Source organism: Linepithema humile, chromosome 6 (genome assembly GCF_040581485.1).
Source record: "Linepithema humile isolate Giens D197 chromosome 6, Lhum_UNIL_v1.0, whole genome shotgun sequence".
Classification (NCBI taxonomy): domain Eukaryota; kingdom Metazoa; phylum Arthropoda; class Insecta; order Hymenoptera; family Formicidae; genus Linepithema; species Linepithema humile.
This window is the reverse complement of record NC_090133.1, coordinates 16,524,141-16,545,132: the sequence shown is the minus strand read 5'-3', so window position 1 is coordinate 16,545,132 and position 20,992 is coordinate 16,524,141. Positions and strand designations below refer to the sequence as shown.

General features: G+C 39.5%; 1 protein-coding gene and 1 long non-coding RNA gene across 13 annotated transcripts in view; one reads left to right on the top strand and one right to left on the bottom strand.

Moving 5' to 3' along the window:
- Positions 1–20,992, top strand: part of zfh2 (Zn finger homeodomain 2) — a 363,357-nt gene that overhangs the window by 151,305 nt on the left and 191,060 nt on the right. For all 11 annotated transcript variants that reach the window (XR_010890763.1, XM_012375086.2, XM_012375085.2 and 8 more), the window contains one exon: positions 20,028–20,081. The gene's annotated coding sequence lies outside the window, so the exon portion shown is untranslated. The remainder of the gene's footprint in view (positions 1–20,027; positions 20,082–20,992) is intronic.
- LOC137000515 (uncharacterized) overlaps positions 1–20,992 on the bottom strand; it is a 140,885-nt gene that overhangs the window by 103,007 nt on the left and 16,886 nt on the right. The gene's annotated exons all lie outside the window — the stretch shown is intronic.

Sequence of the window (20,992 nt, the reverse complement as noted above, 5' to 3'; positions counted from 1 at the left end):
TAAACCGCTCGCTGTTTTGCTATTAGCTGAAATTGAACTTTTTATCAGATCTGCCTCGGTTAATTGACCGTACGCTTTTGAAATGTCAAAATGGACCGCGTCACCGCTTGAATTTTATTTCGAGAATATATATGAATTTAATTAATTGATTTGTGCAAGCGGCAAAATGTTTCAATATCTGTTTGAAGTTTGCACTTTAATTGCGGACTATAATATTACCTGGAAAACGCTTGGCGTTCATGGGGGTTTCGTTGGTGTAACTTTAAGGGTTGCGCGCCGCCTTGTCTTCATTCCTTCGTGCTCGCGGCGTAGTCACGAAATTCGTTATGTACAATGTAAATGGCCTTCGTGACTGCAAAAGCGTTTGTTTCATTGCGCTCATTTTAATCGGGGACAGCGCGGCTCGTAAACCTCCGCAAAGCGTAATGAGGTATTTAAAGCCTGAGAATTCGAAGAAAGCGGATCGATTAAGCGACGAAGCGCCAGTTTATTTCCGTAATCATACCGCTACTTAACAATACACTTTAGTTATATTTTAAGGATCTTTTTGCACATTTTACCTTGAAAATTCATTTCAAGAAATATATATCAGAGATTTCAAAGTTAGTTGTTATCTTCAGAAATACCGTTTTATATAGCTTGTAGAATCGTTCTACATTTTTATACAACGTGACTGTTTACCTTTCACGTTTAGTTTACAATAAAGATTAAAAATTATCTCAAGTTGAACAATTTATAGTGAGTTAGATTAGATTAGATAAGTATATTTTGGCCGAAAAATTAAAAGTGCTCCAAAGAGAAAGATGACAATATCGCAGATTTGCTAAGCGCTTTCAGTGTGCAAATAAAGTTTAATTATGCATTCCTTAGTGCCCTTGGCCGTTGGTATCGTTAACCTGTCGATTAACGAAGCGGGCGGTAGCTAATTGACATTCATCGTGCAACGAATACGTCGTCATCGGATCATCGAACTTGCCGATCGCGCAAAAGACGGGAGCGAATGCGCGGGAATAGACCGACGAAGGGGAAGGGCGAGGTGACGGGTAGACGAGGCCGCAGAAAAGTGAGATGGTAGGTGTTATAGAAGAAGGGTAGCCCTAAGGGCTCCTCGAAGAAATTTCCATGTTGAGGCGGCGAATCGATTAGACGCCGGTCAACTCCGACCCTGTCGAACCGCAGACTCGATATTCTCCATTCCTCTCGCCCTCCCCGCCTCCTCCGCCAGCCGTCTCGCTGTCTCTCTCTCTCTTTCTTTCCCGCTTCCAAGACTCGGTTCGAGCGTATAATTATCAGAGGCACGCGAGCCCACGGAGCCTCTCTTCGAGAAGGGCTTCGGAGTCCTTTCTTCCTCATCCCCGGTCGCTATTCCGCGCTTCTTCGACTGCCTTCCCGGCCGCCGCCGCCGCCGCCGCCGCCGCCACCGCCGCCGCCGCCACCGCCGCCTCACCTATTCTAGTCTCCGATTCGCTAATACTAGGAAGAAACCTAGACTTACCGCGGACTTATCGGACTCTCCTACACGGCTCGACCCCATATCGGAGGAGAGCCACGGTGTACCCCATTACCATACGATTTTCATGTTAGCGCCTTCGGGCCTCCAAAGCCGCACGATCGCGCATTATATACCTAACCTAAGCCGCGGCGCGATATGTATATATACACGTAAATGTGCAAGCTAGATCCGGGACATTTATGTGTGCAGCCGAGGTGCAGGTGTAGGTGTGGCCAGGACCATGGAATCCCGGTCTAGGTAATTGTACAATACTGTAAACGCTTTACTTGAATGCAACGGCGTAGATGATCGGGGGACAGGAATTCTTAAATTCGCCGGAGAACGAGATGAAATGCGAAAAGGCTATCGCGCGGCCGTTTAGAAAAACTTTCTCTCTTTCTCGTTTCTACTTTGCGCCGCTTGAGCGTTTTTTCTGCGTTCAATCAACACTCGGAAGGGTTACGTGTGTGATTGTCGCACGATGACGTGGAGACGTAGCGTTTAGTTCAATGAGAAAAAAAAAGCCCGGTCTTACGCTAATGTTGAAACGTTCCCATCGGGTTTACGTATATCTACGCAAGTGCGACCACGGCGCTTGATTATGCGCGGCTGCGGAGTTATTTGCAACAATCGCGGGTATGCACTGACAGGTAGCTTTATTTACCTAATTGCCGGATTTAACTGCGAAAAAATGGCGGTGAATGATACGTCAGCTGACGCTCGGGTTAAGTACATGCGTGCTAGGCGTGTTCCTCCGAGCGTGTATGCGTGCGTGCTAAGTCGAGGAGAGAAGATTGAAGGCTCCGGCGTCGTTGTCGTGTTCCTTTCATCTGCACCGGCGAAACGTCCATTTTGTCAGGATAATATCGCATTTGTTGTCTCACAATGATGTAATCTAAGCGTACGTGTAATTATTTAACAGACGATTATATCGCAAATTTCATACAAAACGAACACGAGTTTAATTGTTATCTTGCCCAAATGTACAAACGCGTAGTTAAAAAATGAGCAGGAAGAAATTCGAAATACTCACCCAAGCTTGAATACAGGCGTCAGAAATATGACGGATAAAAAAAATGTGTTTTCGGAACGATAATTCCTTTGTTGCGTAACTTTGTTACGAATGTGTGGCGAGAAATGTAACCTCGATGGAGATATTTACGCGCCGCGAAAAGCACCGCGAGGAACAACGGAGAGAATCTCGTGTTTAAAATCCGTAAAGCTTGAAGAGGCCGTTTGCATGGTGCAAAACTGTAAACGACGATCGCGCGCGAGAGTAGAGAGGCTCGCTGTTGTTAGACAATTACTTACTCCCCAAGGGAGTCCGCCGACATCGACGCGATTACGCCGTTCCTACCAAAGTTTTAATTCGCGACGTTCGAGTGTGCGGATGCGAATACACACGCGGATCCCGATTTTGCAATACGGTCTTACGCTTCAACGGGTTATTTCAGACACACCGAGCATTCAGATGGTAATCGTAGGGATGCAAATGCGATACGCTAGTGAGACAGTGAGGCGTAATCAGTCACGTTGACAGTGAACCGTGGCTATCTCGAAAACGGAGATATCTGAAGCCGATACGGAACCTTCGGATCAAGGGTCTTATCAATTCTCTGATGCATCTTGGTAGCCAGAACAGCTCCTGTATACATTGTATAATTTTCTCATCACGCATGCATCTTTGGAATAATGTTCAAAAGTTTTGCATACACCTTTTTGATTGCACAAGCTTCGCATTGGTATGCGCATTCAATTATCGTTATCTTAATTATATATTAATTATAAAATAAATTGAAGTAAACCGAATGGAATTTTATTGCGCATCGGAGAATTAAAGAAACATTATCATCAGCCCGAAATGCATGCGATTGTCGCGATGTGAAGCCTTAAAACAGAGTTGGCAAGATAAAAACTTCCGGTTGCTACGCTGTCTCGCTGCCCGTTAAATAATATAAATGCAGGAAAAGCGAGTCCGCCTCGCTCTCTTGTGCTTCGTGATCCGCCGCAACTTTTTTCGCCAGGTGAGCGCCAGTGTTATACTACCGATTCTACGAGACTCGAAACTACAAATGTCGCATTGTAGTCCAGCCAATAAAGTTGCCCCGCTCGCCCACGCCGAGCCATCTTTCTTCCGTTCCCCTCGAAGCCAAGCGAGAGAGAACCTAGAAGTGTCTATCGAAGGTGCACGTCCTCGTAAATGCTTCCACTCTTCGCAATGTTTTTTCACTCCGCTTGAGGTGCTTCGCGGTGAACGATAGTAAGATTGATTCTCGAGATAGCATTCACAATAGCTGAATACAGAAAGGATGAATTAATTATATACAAACGAAAATATCTTACAAAATAATGTCACTTTTAAGTAATTCTATTTTATCGAAATATTTTTTATATAATGAACGTCGAGAAAATATATTTATCATTATTTTTGTTACTGCAGAAAACTTTCGTTTAATTTTACATTGTCAAGCGTTTAATTAAAGTTGTCAAATATATTTTAGAACTGAGAAAAAAAAGATTGAAATTTAGAGCATTTTTGCAATGAAGCACAATTGAATTTATTCTGTCTTAGCAAATCAAGTTTCTAACGAATGTTGATTTATGGAAGCACGAGGAGCACAGTTTTTTTTTTTTATTTTATTACATCGAGCTTTGTTACGCACTCGATGATGAACATTTGATAAGACGGATTTTTACGGACTCGTGGACAGATATTTTCTAATAAATATTTATGAGGCGTGCCGCCGCACACGATCGTAAACTAGAAACATAATTCGAAATTCGTCACGGACGCGCAGACCATTTGCATTGATTTTAACCATCATCGTCGCCGTCCTCGTCGTCATCGTCGCAGTTGTCATCGTCGTTTGAATGCCCACGTGTCGCCGTGTACACGGCACATTTTCTTCCTAACGCCCGGCGAAATTCCCCCCCCTTCGATCGGAGATGCAAAACGCATTCCGCTTTATTAGGGTACGTAATCGAATATGCGTCGATCCTCGATCGAGATGCGGCGTCGATCCTAATTTTATTATCTCGCACAACATAAAGCCGTGCCTCTCGCATAAATCTGCGCCGGTCTTCAACGACACGCGACCATTGGAAATTTGAATATCGCTCGGGCACTCGTGCCGGCCCGTGCTGATCATTTGCATCATTTTGATTTTTCACTCCTGACTACTTTACATGATCCTACTCTCTCGCCCCTCGGGCAGAGGCCTACTTTCGGATGAACGAAACCATAACAATCCATTATGCGAACGGTGCGCCACAATGTGCCACATAAATACGCGTAACGTATCTTCGAGTGTTCGTTTCTAATTTTCTGAGGTGATGCGAAGCGCTAAGACAATCCCGAATTGAGATGAAAAATCTTGTTTCAAATTAATAAATAAAAGTGTGCGCATCTCGTGATAAATTTTAAGTCTAAATTACTTATTTATTTTTCACGATATACAGAAATAAAAATAATACGAATGATCGTTTTAGGAAGATAATATAACTCTGCATCAACTTATCCGAGGTTTTTCGCCGCTCACAAATAAAGAAACTTCATCTTCCGCGGAAAGGAAAGGCTGCGCTTTATTGCTATAGATTTCCGTTTTCTACGCAACTGTCGTATTGTGCGTAAAGTACTGCGTGTCGCGCAGAGGCGAATGTCCGCGGGCCGACACGCCCGTTGTAAAGCTGAAATCGTTATTGTCACCCACGAATCTCGCGCCGGGATGAACGGTCGGCCCTTGCCTTAACGTGGCAAAAATCAGCGAGCGTAACCGGCGCGGCGGGCTGCTCGAACGTCGTTCGGCGAGCATCCATTCGGATGCAGGTACGACCGTACAATTATTATCATTGTCACCCACGGATTTCCATACGCGTCGGAAACGGCGTTCGTAGTCCCGGGCCCTCGCGGCCGTTAAATCGCGGGCCCCGGCGGAATATCGCAGAAGCGACCTCGGCGGGAACGCCGAATGGCCGATCGATCGACCGTACGCACGACAATTATTACTATCGTCATCCGACGATCTTCCGTGCCGGTTGTAAAACGGCGCGGGCACTTGGTTAACGCGATAAAAATCGCCGCGGGGAAAAGATCCGGCGAGAAGGAACACGAACTCTAGCCAAGGACGGAACCAATCTTTTTTCACGAGGACCCAAGGGAGGCGGGCGAAAACACAAAATCGCGCCATCGATCGACAGTTATTGCTATCGATGAGTCCCCGTGGTAAGGCGTGCTGCCCACGAGAGAGAGAGAGAAGGAGGAGGGCGGACCACGAAACTCGAGATATTCACCGTTCGTAATCCGGGCCGGTTGATCGCGGTAAATTTTTGCAGCGAGCCGCGCCGCGCGAGCCAGCCACGTTTCTTCTCCTTTTTTTTTTCCTTCCCATTCGTACGGAAATGAATTTCCGTGGGACGTCGACGCGCGCGATTAAAATCGAAGAGAAGGACCGAATAGTTCGTTTACGACTTTCCACACTCTCGAAAGCCGGCGTGGATTTGAATCGAGACGTTTTACGATGTTATCGAAATCCGCGAGGATATTCTAGCTTACCTTTCAGTGAAGTAGATAATTAGCAATTTTATAATGTTTCTGTTTGTGGTGTAAATGAATATTCCAAACCATCTTCTGAATTACAAGAAAATAAATGGCATGTAAATTTAAATAACAGATAAATTATGCGCAGTATTTTGACTAAAAAATCGACGGAAATCAAATCTTACAATTATTTGTTTATTAGAGATAATTATAAGGATTGTACATTAAAATATAAAGAATAATATTTTAACGAACTTATGACCCAAAGGATTAAATATAGATATTAAATGTAAAAAACTAATTTAACATTGAACACATTTTGACGTTGATAATAATATGACATCTTTTGACTCTCCAATTGTAAAATACTTTCTCAATCCCTATGTTTTATAAATTTTCATTCTCTTATGCTTGAGACATCAATATTTATATAACATCCCTCTGTATCCAAGGCGGATCCGAGACCCCCGAAGTAGAAAAGACTCGTGCCACTAAGAAGCGAGTAAATCATGCAAAGTAGTGCGCTGGATCTCAACAGTGGAAATCAGAAACGATGCAAATCGCCGGTGGGCCCGTGTCGGAATTTGAATGCGATTCAAATGCGGTCGCGTGTCCTCGGTTATATCCTGGACGCGCGAGCGAGCGCGCGCGACAGGACTGCGCCGCAGGATTGGGAGGAAAAAATATTCAAATCTGTCGCGCGAAGAGATTAGAATTAGAATCGACGTTTCGTCGGACACGTGTCTGCGCATCGAGACGCGCTACGCGATCCAGAGTAAGGTGGAAGGCGTGTGACTCGCGTGAACGGGGGGGAAAAATATTCAAATTTCGAAACGGATTCGATGACGCTTTTATTATTGTATAGTATTTGGGCGAATGATTCACTTAAGTTACTCAATGAATAGGCGGATTTGTATCCATTAGATATAATGCCCTTCAAAAAAATGTTTTGCGTGAAAAATATGATTATTATTCATTTTATTAAACCTTGATTTAATTCAAGTAGATTTTTAATGACTCGTAGCTCAACAATATTGTTGATGTTTTAACTTTTTAAGAAAAAAGTCAAGTTTACTTGTGTCTTATACTTGTCATTTCCATAAATTTTGTTTTATAACTATTTAACGTATTGCGTGCGATTTAATGAAATAAAATTATCAATTGCTGAAACATGGTATCCGAGCAATGCGCGGTTTTTGAAGGACACGCAAATTCTATTAACAACCGATACAAATGTGCGAGTTCAAAAGTCACATTCCCGCTCGATCGGAATAACCGTCACACACGAAGGACAAAGCTCCCGGCATCGGCGATCCACTCCTCGAGATTCAACGCGCCGAAGTATGTCGCCCATTTCACAAAGGGCGCTCCACTTCGTCATCCCTTTTCACGTGCTGGCCGTATGCAAATTTCGGGATCCGTGACCGCACGCGACCGACCGCGATCGGGATTCAAATTCAAATTTTCCGCTGCGAGGGTATCCGCGCCCGTTGCAGGTCTTACCTTCCTGCATCACTCGCATAAACTCGTACACTTGTCACCCCTTTCAGGCGGCAGGGATACCTGTCCTCCTCTGGTGCGAAAGGGGGAAAGAGACAGAGAGAGAGAGAAGATGAGAAAAAAAAATATAACACTATGCGGGCTCAGCGGGGGCTTCATATCGAACTGCCGGAAGCCACCATCGGAAAATTCGAAATCAGTTCTATGGAGACCAACCGTTGAAGCGCGGCCATCGATGGGAAGATCATTGATCTCATTCCCCCTCCCGAATCCCTCTTGCGATCTCACACGTTCGTTTTTTTCATCCTTGCTCGAAATAACGAGACCGTGAAAACCCTCGCCGGTATTATTAAGGTCTATTTATACGTATCCGTACCGTATGACAAGATTGGAGTATTTACACATATCCGGATCGCATCCGTGAATGTTTCGAAACATCAGTCTTGAGACATACATCTGACTGTGAACTACGCTAAACGAATTAGCGGTAATAGCATTAATTTTAGACGAAGAGGAATCTTCAAAAAGGAAAAGAAAACGGACTTTATGAGTTCGTAAAGCATGGACGAAACGAAAAACGGAAGCTGAATTTTTCACATTATATAAAGAATTGATCGATGATGCAACTAAATTTTATCAATATTTTCGAATGTCAGAACATGCTTTTATTATTTTTCTTTATTCATTTGTTTATTATTTTTCATTATCCATTTCTTTATTTTAAAAGAGTGCTCTCGATATCGCGGACTCATACAAAATGAGACTCAAAAATCTGAACACTACACCGAAGCTTATTTACACTTGTCAGCTCATTTACACAGGCACGCTCAGTTTCGCCCATAAAAATATCGTCGCCAACGACATCTGTGATGCCATGTATAATAAATGGACTTTTTAGTATGCTTACCTGCGAAAGTCAGTGCCGTTCTATGTTTCATCGAAATATTCCCACACATTTTGTGCGCCCATAATTCCGGGCATTGTCCAGACAGATACACTCTACGGGAGCGAATTCTGTCACTCAGCACGATAGGGTGTCCCAAAGACACGCGTGAATCGGTTTCTTTCGGTAGTACCGAAACAGATGAAGGATAAGGAAGGTACCGGGGATTTACGGAGGGAGGGAGAGAGAGAGAGAGAGAGAGAGAAAGGGAGAAACGGGGCGTCTCCTTTGAGACAATAATAGAAACAGTGCCTGCACTGCACCCCTCGCAGGCACGAACCCAAAAACCTTAAAATACGTGATACACGACGAGCCCTTTTCCTCCCCCCCTCTCTTGGACTCTCATCTCTGGCTCTACCTTTTCATCTCGCTGATACAATTAAAGTACGTTGCGGTCTTTAAAAGGTCGCCCCGCACCTTCGTTTGTCGACCGATTTATACGCGAACGCGACCCGAGAGGGGTGAGAAGGGTGAAAAATCTGGGACAGTGTCGTCGTGGATTCTACCTGTTCCGGGGACGTTGGCCCCGACGCTATGCCCAATCGGATCGACCCTCTCCTACAGCATAATAACCGAATCTTCGGTGCACCCCCTTTCCACCCGATGAATGAAAAAAAGGGCGCGCTCTGTGTAGATTCTTTGATTTGTTGGATATCGCGGGGCCTCGGAGCAGTCTATGGTTCGGTTTTGTTACGGGGGATACGTATGGCTCGCCGGGCCGGAAGTCGTCTTTTTCGAATAGCAACACTAGATGAGCTCGTGCTTCGCAGGCCATAAATTTCGAGCGGCTGCGATGATGATGATTCAACCGTCGAAAATTAATACAGGGTGATCGGAATGAGTGAATTTTAAATACAGATAGAAATGCAAATTTTTCTTCCTAATCGGAGATATATTTGGATAAAAATCTCTATATCTTCATTCTGCACATAAACTTTTATTTAAATATTAATGGTTTATTATAATTAATTGATTTTTAATGTCCAGCGGCATACTTTTGTGTAAAATTAACGAAATGAGGAAAATAATGATATATTGCATGATTATCATATGATAATAATATCGACGAGAATGTATGTTCTTTATTAATTGAAAATGTCAACCAATACTTTATGATTGGAATATTTATTTCTGTGACAAAGATCAGGAAACTTCCAGCAGAAAATTTTACGATTAATAGAACCGCAGACTTTTTTGCACCAAAAGCGTCATATTTTGCGTCATGCAATACGATACGTTTATTTTGGCTGCTAAGCGCGAATAGTTTTTTCGAATATTCGTTTATTTATTTCACAATCGAATATTGTTGCGCCAATCTCCATGCGGTTATTTTCACCATAGATAATCGATGATAATTTTTTATTCTTATCGAAAAAATGTCGGAATAATCTAATTAAATAAACGATTTATGTTGTTGTTTTTACTACCGAATGACAATGTGCGGTATTATAAGCACGTTTGGCGGGGGAAAAAAGATGAAAAATAGAGCGACGATTGTCGAGAGTTGTGCACGTTGGAGATTCGAAAGTCACGTTTTATTAACGTGTCGGTCGAGCAATCAACCGTGCTTACACATACTAATTATGTTACGTAAGGACAGGTATTAGAGCGTTAATTGTGGCCAAGTTTTCTTGGATACTGATCGATCGTTTTGCTAAAATGGCCAATAATAACGCACATTGAAAATTACCAAAGGCTGTTCACCTGTCATATTAATCGCTGTCGTATTCTTCCGGAAACTCTCTTTTTTTATTATTATCCCACTATATCTCATATGCCGTGTCAACGAACAAACTATTATTCAGCACTCATTATATCTTTGTCCGGTAAATTAATTCACAGCAACCGCTGGGGCATCAAGCATTAGCAATTTCCTGTCAGGTATTCTTTTTCAGTCTTTTTTATTGTTTGAAGGTATTTTAAATACGCCCGCTATTGTTAAGATGAACATTGGCTACTTTTTTTTCTATGACTGCGAATTGCATAATACAAAATTTACATAGTTATACGATTTTATAGAAACTCAATGAATAAAACTAAATAACTCGAGGCAAAGGTTATTGTTTTTTTTTTTTCAATTAGACAACAGTTTAAATATTTCGTTGAAATCTCCGAGTTTTCTTTACCGTCAAATAATTTCTCACCTTGGGCGGCGATGAACGCGCTATAAGATTCAGGATAACGTGAAGTACTGAACTTGTGGTTGAACGATCGTTTCTTTTTTCCTTTGTCGAAATTGCATGCCGATCGTTACGAAGCCACGACGGAAGTCGCTCAACGGTAGCCGTGGGAAAACGCGTGAGCAAATCGAGACTCGGTACATTTTTCGCCACATTCCTCCATAATTCATCTTCGCTCTCTTCACAACGTTCTTTTTCTATTCCACCCTCGACTTGCGCCGCGATCCATGCTTATTCATTTGAATTCCAGACGCCTTCTCGCGGGTCCGAAGACGCGGCGCGGTGCAGCACTTCGTGCCGTGTGTGTGTGTGCGGTATATTTGAAAGATTCGATATGTACTCCCATATCGAATCTAGATGCGTACATACAACCATATGTATGCGCGTGTATGTGCATACTAGTTGGCGAAGGTGGGCGTGGCATTATCGCGAGCGTAATATTAAATTAAAATAACACATTGCTGTTTTGCGTCGCTACTATCTTATTCCACTTTAATTTACTGTAATAATCGTTAAATGTATCGCGGAATTTGCCTGCGCGCCTCGCGATCACGTATAGCAATTTAATAGAAATTTCCAATTGCGGTTTAGATACTAACTTTGCTAATTCGCAATTGCGTTATCAGATAGATGGTGAATAAAATGTAATATATTGGGTGTACCTGCGAGAAGACGCTCCTCGCTATCGCGATTATTAATGAACGGACAATAGTTGTATAAATGCGTAACGATATTCCGATGTCGAGCAAAAGCCATTGGAAAATGCAAAACTGACATAATATAGGCATTCTTCGTTCATTGAAAGTACATCAAATTTATCTTTATTCTTCGCATTACCTCTTGATACAATTGAAGTTTGAAAGTGACACCCAGTATAGATCCGCTGTAACGCACATAGGCACGCACGGGAACGATCGGTGATGAGCGGCTAGATACGCATCGCTGCTTTTTTCCCATCGCAGCGGGGTGATCGCCAATTCAAATTCGTGCCTACCATCGAAGACTAGAGACGGTTTATTGCGACCCATAACGCTTCCGTCAAGCCGCGAGAGCGAACGGCCGCGCGCACGTGGATTCTTCGAAATTAATGAGCCGCGAGATTCGAGGCTATTTGCGAGGCGCATCCGAGCCACAGCCAATCGAGCCTGCAGTAACGCTAATTATCCACGCAGGTAAACTACGGGCAGAAAATGCGAACGCTCTATCCGTGACATCGAATAATTTTTCGATCGGCAGTAACGAGTGAGATAATTTCGCATACATTATTGTATAAGCGTATGCTCGTTAGTTGACCGTTTCGTTAACAGCACGAGCGAAAATAAATGTCATTTAATGGCCTCAAATATTAAGCATTGCTTCAATAAGGTATTTACAAGAGTTTCTCGCAGCTTTTATTTCTTTAATTATTTCTGGATCGTGGAGCATGAAATAATATGAAGATATAAAAATATTTAAACGTAATACTTTACGTAAACTATTAATAATGTATTTCAAACGTAGACTACAAACAAAGAATATTCTAATATTCTTATGACTTCGAAAGACAAAGCTGTTTTATAATTAAGAATTAATTTTATTTAAGAGAAAAATATTGTGATTTTAAATTTCAAAATATCGAAGATGTACATTTATGTTAAAATGTATATAATATATAAAGCCAATAGAGCAAAAGCTGGATCGATTTGCTCAAAAATTCCTTTTTTTATTATAAATTTATACAGACGTTTCGGCCAAGGTACGTGGCCATCTTCAGTATAATACAAAAAATATATAAAATTTAGTACATGATTAGAGAAGCGTTGGTAATATTTTTTGACTAAGGAAACGCATCCTGTTAAAGTGAAAAAAGAACAACCAAATTAGGGGTATTTTCACGGCTCAAACAAATTATTGAAAAAATTCTGTGTATAAATACCTCTGATAATACGTGTAGTACAATATTTGTGGTTAGTAAAATTATATACGTGTGAAGCCACGGACCGTCTAACTTGCAAAATTAGAAAAACAAACCAAATTGAAAGAAATTATAAAAATTAGTTAAAACAAGTAAAAGACATGAAAACATAAAAAAAAATAAATTAATTTTGAATATCTATACTTTGAACGGTTCGTCAACGACTATGTAAAAGAAATTAAAACTGTGACATGCGTCCACGGCTGTGAGTGGGACTCGACTGATAAAGATGTAGGACTTGTAGAACTGGTAAAGATGTAGGACTTGTAGGACTGGTAAAGATGTAGGATGAAAAGGAAAGAAGGGATAGGTTATAGACGAAAACTACAGGGTGGGGAATTTTTTGACTATTGGAAGATATGTATCCGGTAATAATTCTGTGTCCTCCTGTTTGTTCAGTCCTGTATTCTGTCTTTTTATATGTAGCATTTCGGAAGTTAATTTTTTACTGTAACAAGGTTCTCTGTCTAATACAGCGCTCGGAATTAGTTGCACATTTCGGGCCAATTCAAGAGACGACGCCTCCTGTCCTCCCACTACCGCTCGGCCGCTGGCGGTCGAGCCGCCGATAGCTCTGACGCAGGAGCGTTTTATATAAGAAATAGGCTCGGTTGTTGAGGCACCTCTCAAAAAATAGTAATATTTTCTTTGCTACATAAATAATGTTTATTTTCATTAATAATTAAATATATATATTATGTATTAATGAAAATAAACATTATTTATGTAGTGAAGAAAATATTGCGATTTCCTGAGAGATGCCTAAACAATCCAGCCTATTTCTAATATAAAACGCTCCTGAACCAGAGCTATCGGCGGCTCGGCCGCCAGCGGCCGGGCGGTAGTGGAGGGACAGGAGGCGTCGTCTCCAGAATCGGCCCGAAATGTGCAACTAATTCCGAGCGCTGGTCTAATATATCAATTTCGTCTCATTTGAAGTCATGATTAAAATCCATTCTGTGGCACGAAATTACTGAGGGAAAGCCTGATTTTTTATTGATATCTGTTCTGTGTTCTTTTATTCTAGTCCGTAATTGTCTTTTTGTCTGTCCTACGTACGTAGCGTCACAGTCTCGACAAGAAATCTTATAAACAATTTCACACTGGTTCATCCTATCTAGAGAGTCTTTTCCAGTTTTTATAAATTTGTTCAATTTATTGTCGCACGAAAAGGCCAACATACAATCGTTATTTTTTGAGATTTGAATAAATTGTTCCGATAAATTTTTTACATATGACACAGTAAAAATCTTTCTTTTGTTATTATTATTCGTATTTGCGTTGTTATTGTCTTTTTTGTTAAAAATCTTGTGTATATGAAATTTTATTCTATTTTTAATAGTTAAGAAAATAAAATCTAAAGGGTAACTATTGTTTAATAAAATAGTTATTATGCCTTCTAAATTCTTTTGTTGAAATTGTGGATGGGATAACATTAGTATCCTATCAACCATGCCAATAATAACGCCTTTTTTGTGTGTTAAAGGGTGGTGTGAATGGAAATTTAAATATTTTCCCGAGTATGTAGATTTGTGAAAAATGTCAAAAATAATGTTTGAGTTGTCATTAATAATTAAAACGTTGAGAAAAATTCCCCACTCTGTAATTTTCGTCTATAACCTAACCTAACCCCTCTTACCTTTCTATCCATTTTTACTAGTCGAGTGCTACTCACAGTCGTGGACACATGTCACAGTTTTAATTTCTTTTACATAATGGTGACGAACCGTTCAAGATATATATATAGATATAGTTATAGATATTCAAAATTAATTTATTTTTTTTTTTTTTTATGTTTTCATGTCTTTTACTTGTTTTAACTAATTTTTATAATTTCTTTCAATTTGGTTTGTTTTTCTAATTTTGCAAGTTAGACGGTCCGTGGCTTCACACGTATATAATTTTACTAACCACAAATATTGTACTACACGTATTATCAGAGGTATTTATACACAGAATTTTTTCAATAATTTGTTTGAGCCGTGAAAATACCCCTAATTTGGTTGTTCTTTTTTCACTTTAACAGGATGCGTTTCCTTAGTAAAAAAATATTACTAACGCTTCTCTAATCATGTACTAAATTTTATATATTTTTTGTATTATACTGAAGATGGCCACGTACCTTGGCCGAAACGTCTGTATAAATTTATAATAAAAAAAGGAATTTTTGAGCAAATCGATCCAGCTCTTGCTCTATTGGCTTTATATATTAAAACGATTTTTAATTTAATTAAGGAAGAGCAATAACCTAATATTATTTGTAATCAGGAATAAGAGGCGAAAAGAGCCGTTGCTAGGTGTTCGTGCATAAATTCAACTTATATTATGGATATAAATTACATTCAAAATCAAACGTTTCTGCCTATGTTAGGCCTTTCTCAGTGACATTACGAAAAATTACAAAATAAATACATTGTCTTGATAGTCGAAACATTAAAAATTAAATAAATAAAAACTATAAGCTACGCAGTGATTTCTTCTTATTAATTAGAATCCAATGTGAGGATATATACAATTGGAATTCTAATGGAAGAGCCAGGTAATGTGACATTATCTTTTCAACTATTTGATCAAGTTGACACATTTATTCCTATGGTTTTGACACTTTGGTTTTTAAGTTTTAACGAAATATTTTATTATGAGTGTTGAAGGCGAATCATGGGACAATATCTATCTCTGGCTTTTCCATTAGAATTCCAATTGTATATATCCTCACATTGGATTCTAATTAATAAGAAGAAATCACTTTGCAACGGCTTGCAACGGCTCTTTTCGCCTCTTATTCCTGATTATTGTTAATTTTGGAGCTTATTACTAATTCTAAATTGTAATATTATTTGTATTTAAAATGTATACTTTATTCATTTTTATGCCTTAGAATCTTATGTAACGTTATTTGGTAAGCCTAGAATTTTAAAGATAAGATTTCAATACATCTCAGTAAAGTTTTAAGTCTATCAAATAATATGATGTAAGATTCTAAAAGATAAAAATAACTAAAATATACATTTTAACATTAATACAAATTAAATATGATTAAAATGTAAATTTTTAATTTTATTTTAATTAGTTGTGTTTTTTTTCATATTAAATTGTGCGCGTGTAGCGCGCGCAATGTTCTAAATTTATAAATTACAAATTTTGTTTTAATTTATTGATTGAATAATAATCAATATGATTAATGAGAACATTCAAATACTTACAAAATCCAGCTAATTAAACGGTTGACTCCGAAATAAAATCGTACGAGAGCGTGATTGATATGTTTATGTCGAGAGAATGCCGCAAGTTCCCAATAAATACAAACAAAACTTCCATATTATTCGAACGACTTCCCTCCGCGGGTGTGCGCTCGCAACAGAATGCGCGCGTTAGATTCGTATCGCAGGAGAAAACGATCGTAGGACGTGTTACTATTGCGGACATCTCGCGAGCACGCGTACGCACACGTCAGGCGGATTTTTCTAGGTGTAGCTTCCTGCCTGACGTCACAATTAGTCTGATTATAATTACGAGCGAGAGAGAGAGACAAACGGCAGAAAAAGCGATGCGCGAAGAACAGAGAAACGCGCATTAACGGCGTAGCGAAGGACGGTGGAGCTGACAAGCGGGATAATTAGGCGGGACGGGACAGGACGTGCGCATTAATTAATTAGCCCAATCTAAGCCTACTTCGCTTATTGTGTGCGCCCGTGCGCACACGAACTCGACGCGACCTCAAAACCTATCCGCCACGATTTCGAAAGCGATCACGTCGCATAGAGTCTCCCTCAAACCGTTTCATTTCGTGGGAGTGTTATCGAAATCTTGTCACCAGTAGATTTTAGATGATTGTTATTCGTCTTGTTTGTATAAACATAAAAATAATTATATTAAAGAATATATATCCTGTGTAAAAATTATAACGTTAATGATGTTATAATTTGAATAATATTTATTATGATTTGATTGTATAAGTTTAATTTTTTTTCATTTATAGATTTTTTATTTATCACATAGATCGATTTTATAGATTGATCATTTATCGATTGATTATTTGTACTCAGTAGTATAATAATGATTTTAACTTTAAAATATATCGCGCGCAGTAGCGTTTATGTCATAGTCGTTAAAAATTGAAGGTTTCCAGTAAAAATTTTATTTTTTAATTAGTTTATCACACGAAATTTAAGTTTAGTAATGTTTAAATTGAACTTTTAGCACCCCCATTAAGTTGGACCCCACACCATCGCCAAATCAAGTCGCACCTATCAATTAATTTAGTGCTAATTATGTGCTAATTAGTTGCCGCAATCCGGATTTTGTTGCTCTTACCGTTTAGCAGGAATTCACGTTTAAAGTGGGGGGGGGGGCAGCTTGACATTAAGCTTAAGATTAATTTGACACCAGAAACATACGAGCAACAAATTATTTCAACTAATTATAACGTTTTTAATCCGCGCCATACCGTTCCGCGACGACAAAGTGTCGCTTCTCGATACTTTAAAACGAGCAACAAATTCAGTTTCTTATTTTTTTGAATAGTATATTGTTCGTAGATTAATTTGACACTAGAAACATACGAGCAACAAATTATTTCAACTAATTATAACGTTTTTAATCCGCGCCATACCGTTCCGCGACGACAAAGTGTCGCTTCTCGATACTTTAAAACGAGCAACAAATTCAGTTTCTTATTTTTTTGAATAGTATATTGTTTGTTGATTAATTTGACACCAGAAATATACGAGCAACAAATTATTTCAACTAATTATAACGTTTTTAATCCGCGCCATACCGTTCCGCGATGACAAAGTGTCGCTTCTCGATACTTTAAAACGAGCAACAAATTCAATTTCTTATATATTTCGATAATACAGAGTCTGTAGATTAATTTGGTACCGAAATCATACGAGCAACAAATTTCTTTTAGTCAATTTTACTTAGATTGTACATGACATGGTGCAACGTAATCATTCTTAAGTGAAGTCGCATCTTTTAATTAATTTATAATTATTAATTTAGTGCTAATTATGTGCTAATTGCTGTAGTCCGGATTTTGTTGCTTTTACCGTTTAGCAAGAATTGATGTTTGTATTAAGTGAGCTATCTTGATATTAAGTTAGCCCCCCCCCCATAGCGGAAAAAAATATATAGAGTGCTCGAATCAAGAAATTATTAATGCTAGAATTTGTTACTATTTTGTTGCTCTAAGATAGCGTGAAAACATTTTGAAAAAATTGCATTATTTAAGATATACACACCACTATACGACACTACGCATTTACTGTAAATAATACTCAGCGCCATCAGCGCAATTAACGTCAGAAATCGGAAACTGGACATTTTAGCAGGACATTTTAGCTGGACATTTTTATCGTATTATTTTAGACATTTCGACTTTGGATTATTATAACTTTTTTTCTACAGCACCTACAGTAAAAACAAGCATACTTTTCTTATATAATTTGGGTATGCGCTATCGATTGAGCCTAATATCAACTCAATCGGCCCAGCCGTTATTGAGATCCGATAATCTCGGCTCGTCTCAACTTTCGGCCTCGCGTAAAGATACACGGTCGGTCTTGCGCTGCGCGTGAATTTGCGCGAGACACTACCGTGTCTCTTGATAATTTTTTCAAAATGTTCTTACGCTATCTTGGAGCAACAAAATAGCAACAAATTCTGGTATAAATGATTTTTTGATTCGAGCACTCTATATATTTTTTTTGTTGTGGGGGGGGGGGCAGCTTAATGTCAAGCTGGCTTTCCCCCCCTCCCTCCACTTTAAACGTGAATTTCTGCTAAACGGTAAGAGCAACAAAATCTGGATTGCAACTAATTAGCACTAAATTAATTGATAGGTTCGACTTGATTTGGCGATGGTGGGGGGTGCAGCTTAATAGGGGTATTTTTAGCTACTTGATTATTGAATGCCGATAGTTAAGAATGAAGAAAACATTGTTTTCTATCAAATTTATAATAGACGGAAATGGATCGTAAATTCGGTAGAGGATCTATGTATAGCCGGCGGGTAGCAGAAGATTGCGCATCCGTGTTTCATTTAATGGGCCTTAATGTCCTAACGGAGGACAATCAACCCGTGAGGTCCGCAATGCGGCGTCTCGATTTCCGCGTGCGAGCAACAAGCCATCAAGCAACAAACGCATGGAGATATCGGGGTCTTTAGCGAGGTCAGACCGCCCCTGGCTATAGCTTTCCCCCCTTGCCGTTGCGCGTCCCTGAAAAATAATTAATTTATGCTAACGAATGAGAAGCGTAACGGCTGGCGCTCTTAAATTCGCGCCATTGAGCGGCCAAGTGTCCGTAAGTCCCTCCTGCGAGCGAGAGTCCCTCGCGCCCGCTCCTTGCTCCTCATCTCGTTCCGCTCTTTTCTCTCTCGCTCGACTGGTTTCCGTCGAACTGGTTGCAACCCGTGGACGCGACCGCTCTCTCGACATCTGGGAGACCGGGAATGAGTACGAGAATAGAGGATCGAGATCGGACTCTGAACTTCTTCAGGAGAAATATCTTTGCATAATTAAATTTTATTATCAGAAATTAAAGCGCGTTGTCAGTTGCAACGACTTCCTAATTTTTGAACAACGATTTTCACAATTGCCTGTTGGAATTGTAAGCTATTGATGCATTAAAACTGTCAAGTACTTTTCACAAGAATTCTGAACAACTGTGTTGAATTATAGCTTGAGTCACTCACAATTGTAACTGACATTTTAGTGAAATTATTATCTATTAATGTTATGATTTTTAACAATTATTAATTATTATTATTTTATTATTATTATTCATTACTATCATTCATCATTTCATCAATTATTATTTTTAACAATTATTTTAAATTAGAATATTTAGAGATTTACATTGTTTAAAAATTATACATTTATTTATTATGATAAGTGTATTTAAAGATAAATATTCTGTTTTTTTAAGTCTTTACAATTTTAAAAACAAAAAACACCAAATGTACTGATATTAATTGTATAATAGCGGTAACAAATATTTTAACAGTTTTCAGGAAAATGCGCACGACTCATTTGCCGTCATTCTTACCATTCCGACCATTTTTCACTTAATCTTTTTTCTCAGGAAAATTAAGTCGAATTCACGTGCAGCCGCTCGAATATAATTCAGTAACAATGCGTCGCGGCGCGAACAGTCTAGTCATCCTTTTCTCCTCTTCTTCCCCTCATTGTAAAACCACCCTTTCTTCCAAGAGAAATCTGTATTTGCTACCCAAGTATAATAATAAGCTCTTTGCAGGCTTTGATTTTGTCTGTTATTCGAAAAAAAGGGGAATCAGACAGGCATTGTAACCAATTTTGAGATTTTGTCGGTAATCGTCGTAAATCGCGATATGAAAGTGCATCGCGTTTCTAAAATTCTATGTATAAATCATACTAATTACCACGTTTTTGTTACAGGTGTGTTTGAAACAACGGCAGAACCAACGGATTGCAGTGGCGGGACATCGACCGGTCAGTAAAAATTTCATTATTACATTCATTATTACATTACGTAAATTGTTCAGAATAAGAGCGCGAAATGTTGGTTAATGCTGCTTCGAAATCTCAGTGGTCAACAAAAATACAGATGCGAGATTAATTGTATGAAAGAAAGCTCAACGACGTCATTAACGATACGCAAATCACCGGCGCTATTACGAGCGTTGTAGAGATTGAAGAGCAAACACGGCGATGAACACAGCGAGAAGCTACTCGAGAATTGTTCTACGAAATTTCGGAGGGAGTATCCGAGGAGGGAAACGGCCCTCGCGATGGTGGGGTTACTATGGGAATTTTATAACGAATAAAATTTTAAGCGCCTTATAAAACCTGGCAAGTGTGCACTAGCAGTCTGTAATATGGCCCGTATATCCGTGCACCGTCTCGTGTACATAAGGTCCGTCTCTCTTCTTCTGTCGTTCCTCTCTGATCTCTCCCCTGCTATTCGCTCCCCGTATTCAACTCCCCCCCCCCTCCCCTCTTACGACGTGTCTTCTTTGTGCACGCTCCGGACAGCGATATTTATTATTTCGTACTCGTCTTCTTTATTATTTCGTTGCGACGTTCTGCGAGACGATGCTCAGACTGTCCGCGCGCGATTTTAACGAGCCAGAGTTATAGTGAACCTTTTAATGGTCCTACATATTTGCGGACTTGGCGTTTCGACAATAGCATATAAATAACTTGCATAAAGTAATAATGAAAATTTTATGCGTGCGACACTACGGGTGTAAATGGATCGATAAAGATAAATTTGTTTTATATGAAATCTAGAAATTGTATTATTCTTAATCTAAAATCTTTGAGAATGCGAGAATAAAGCGAAATCTAACGTTTCTACTATCGCGATTTTTTTAATTACGGTAAATAATACAGACACACAT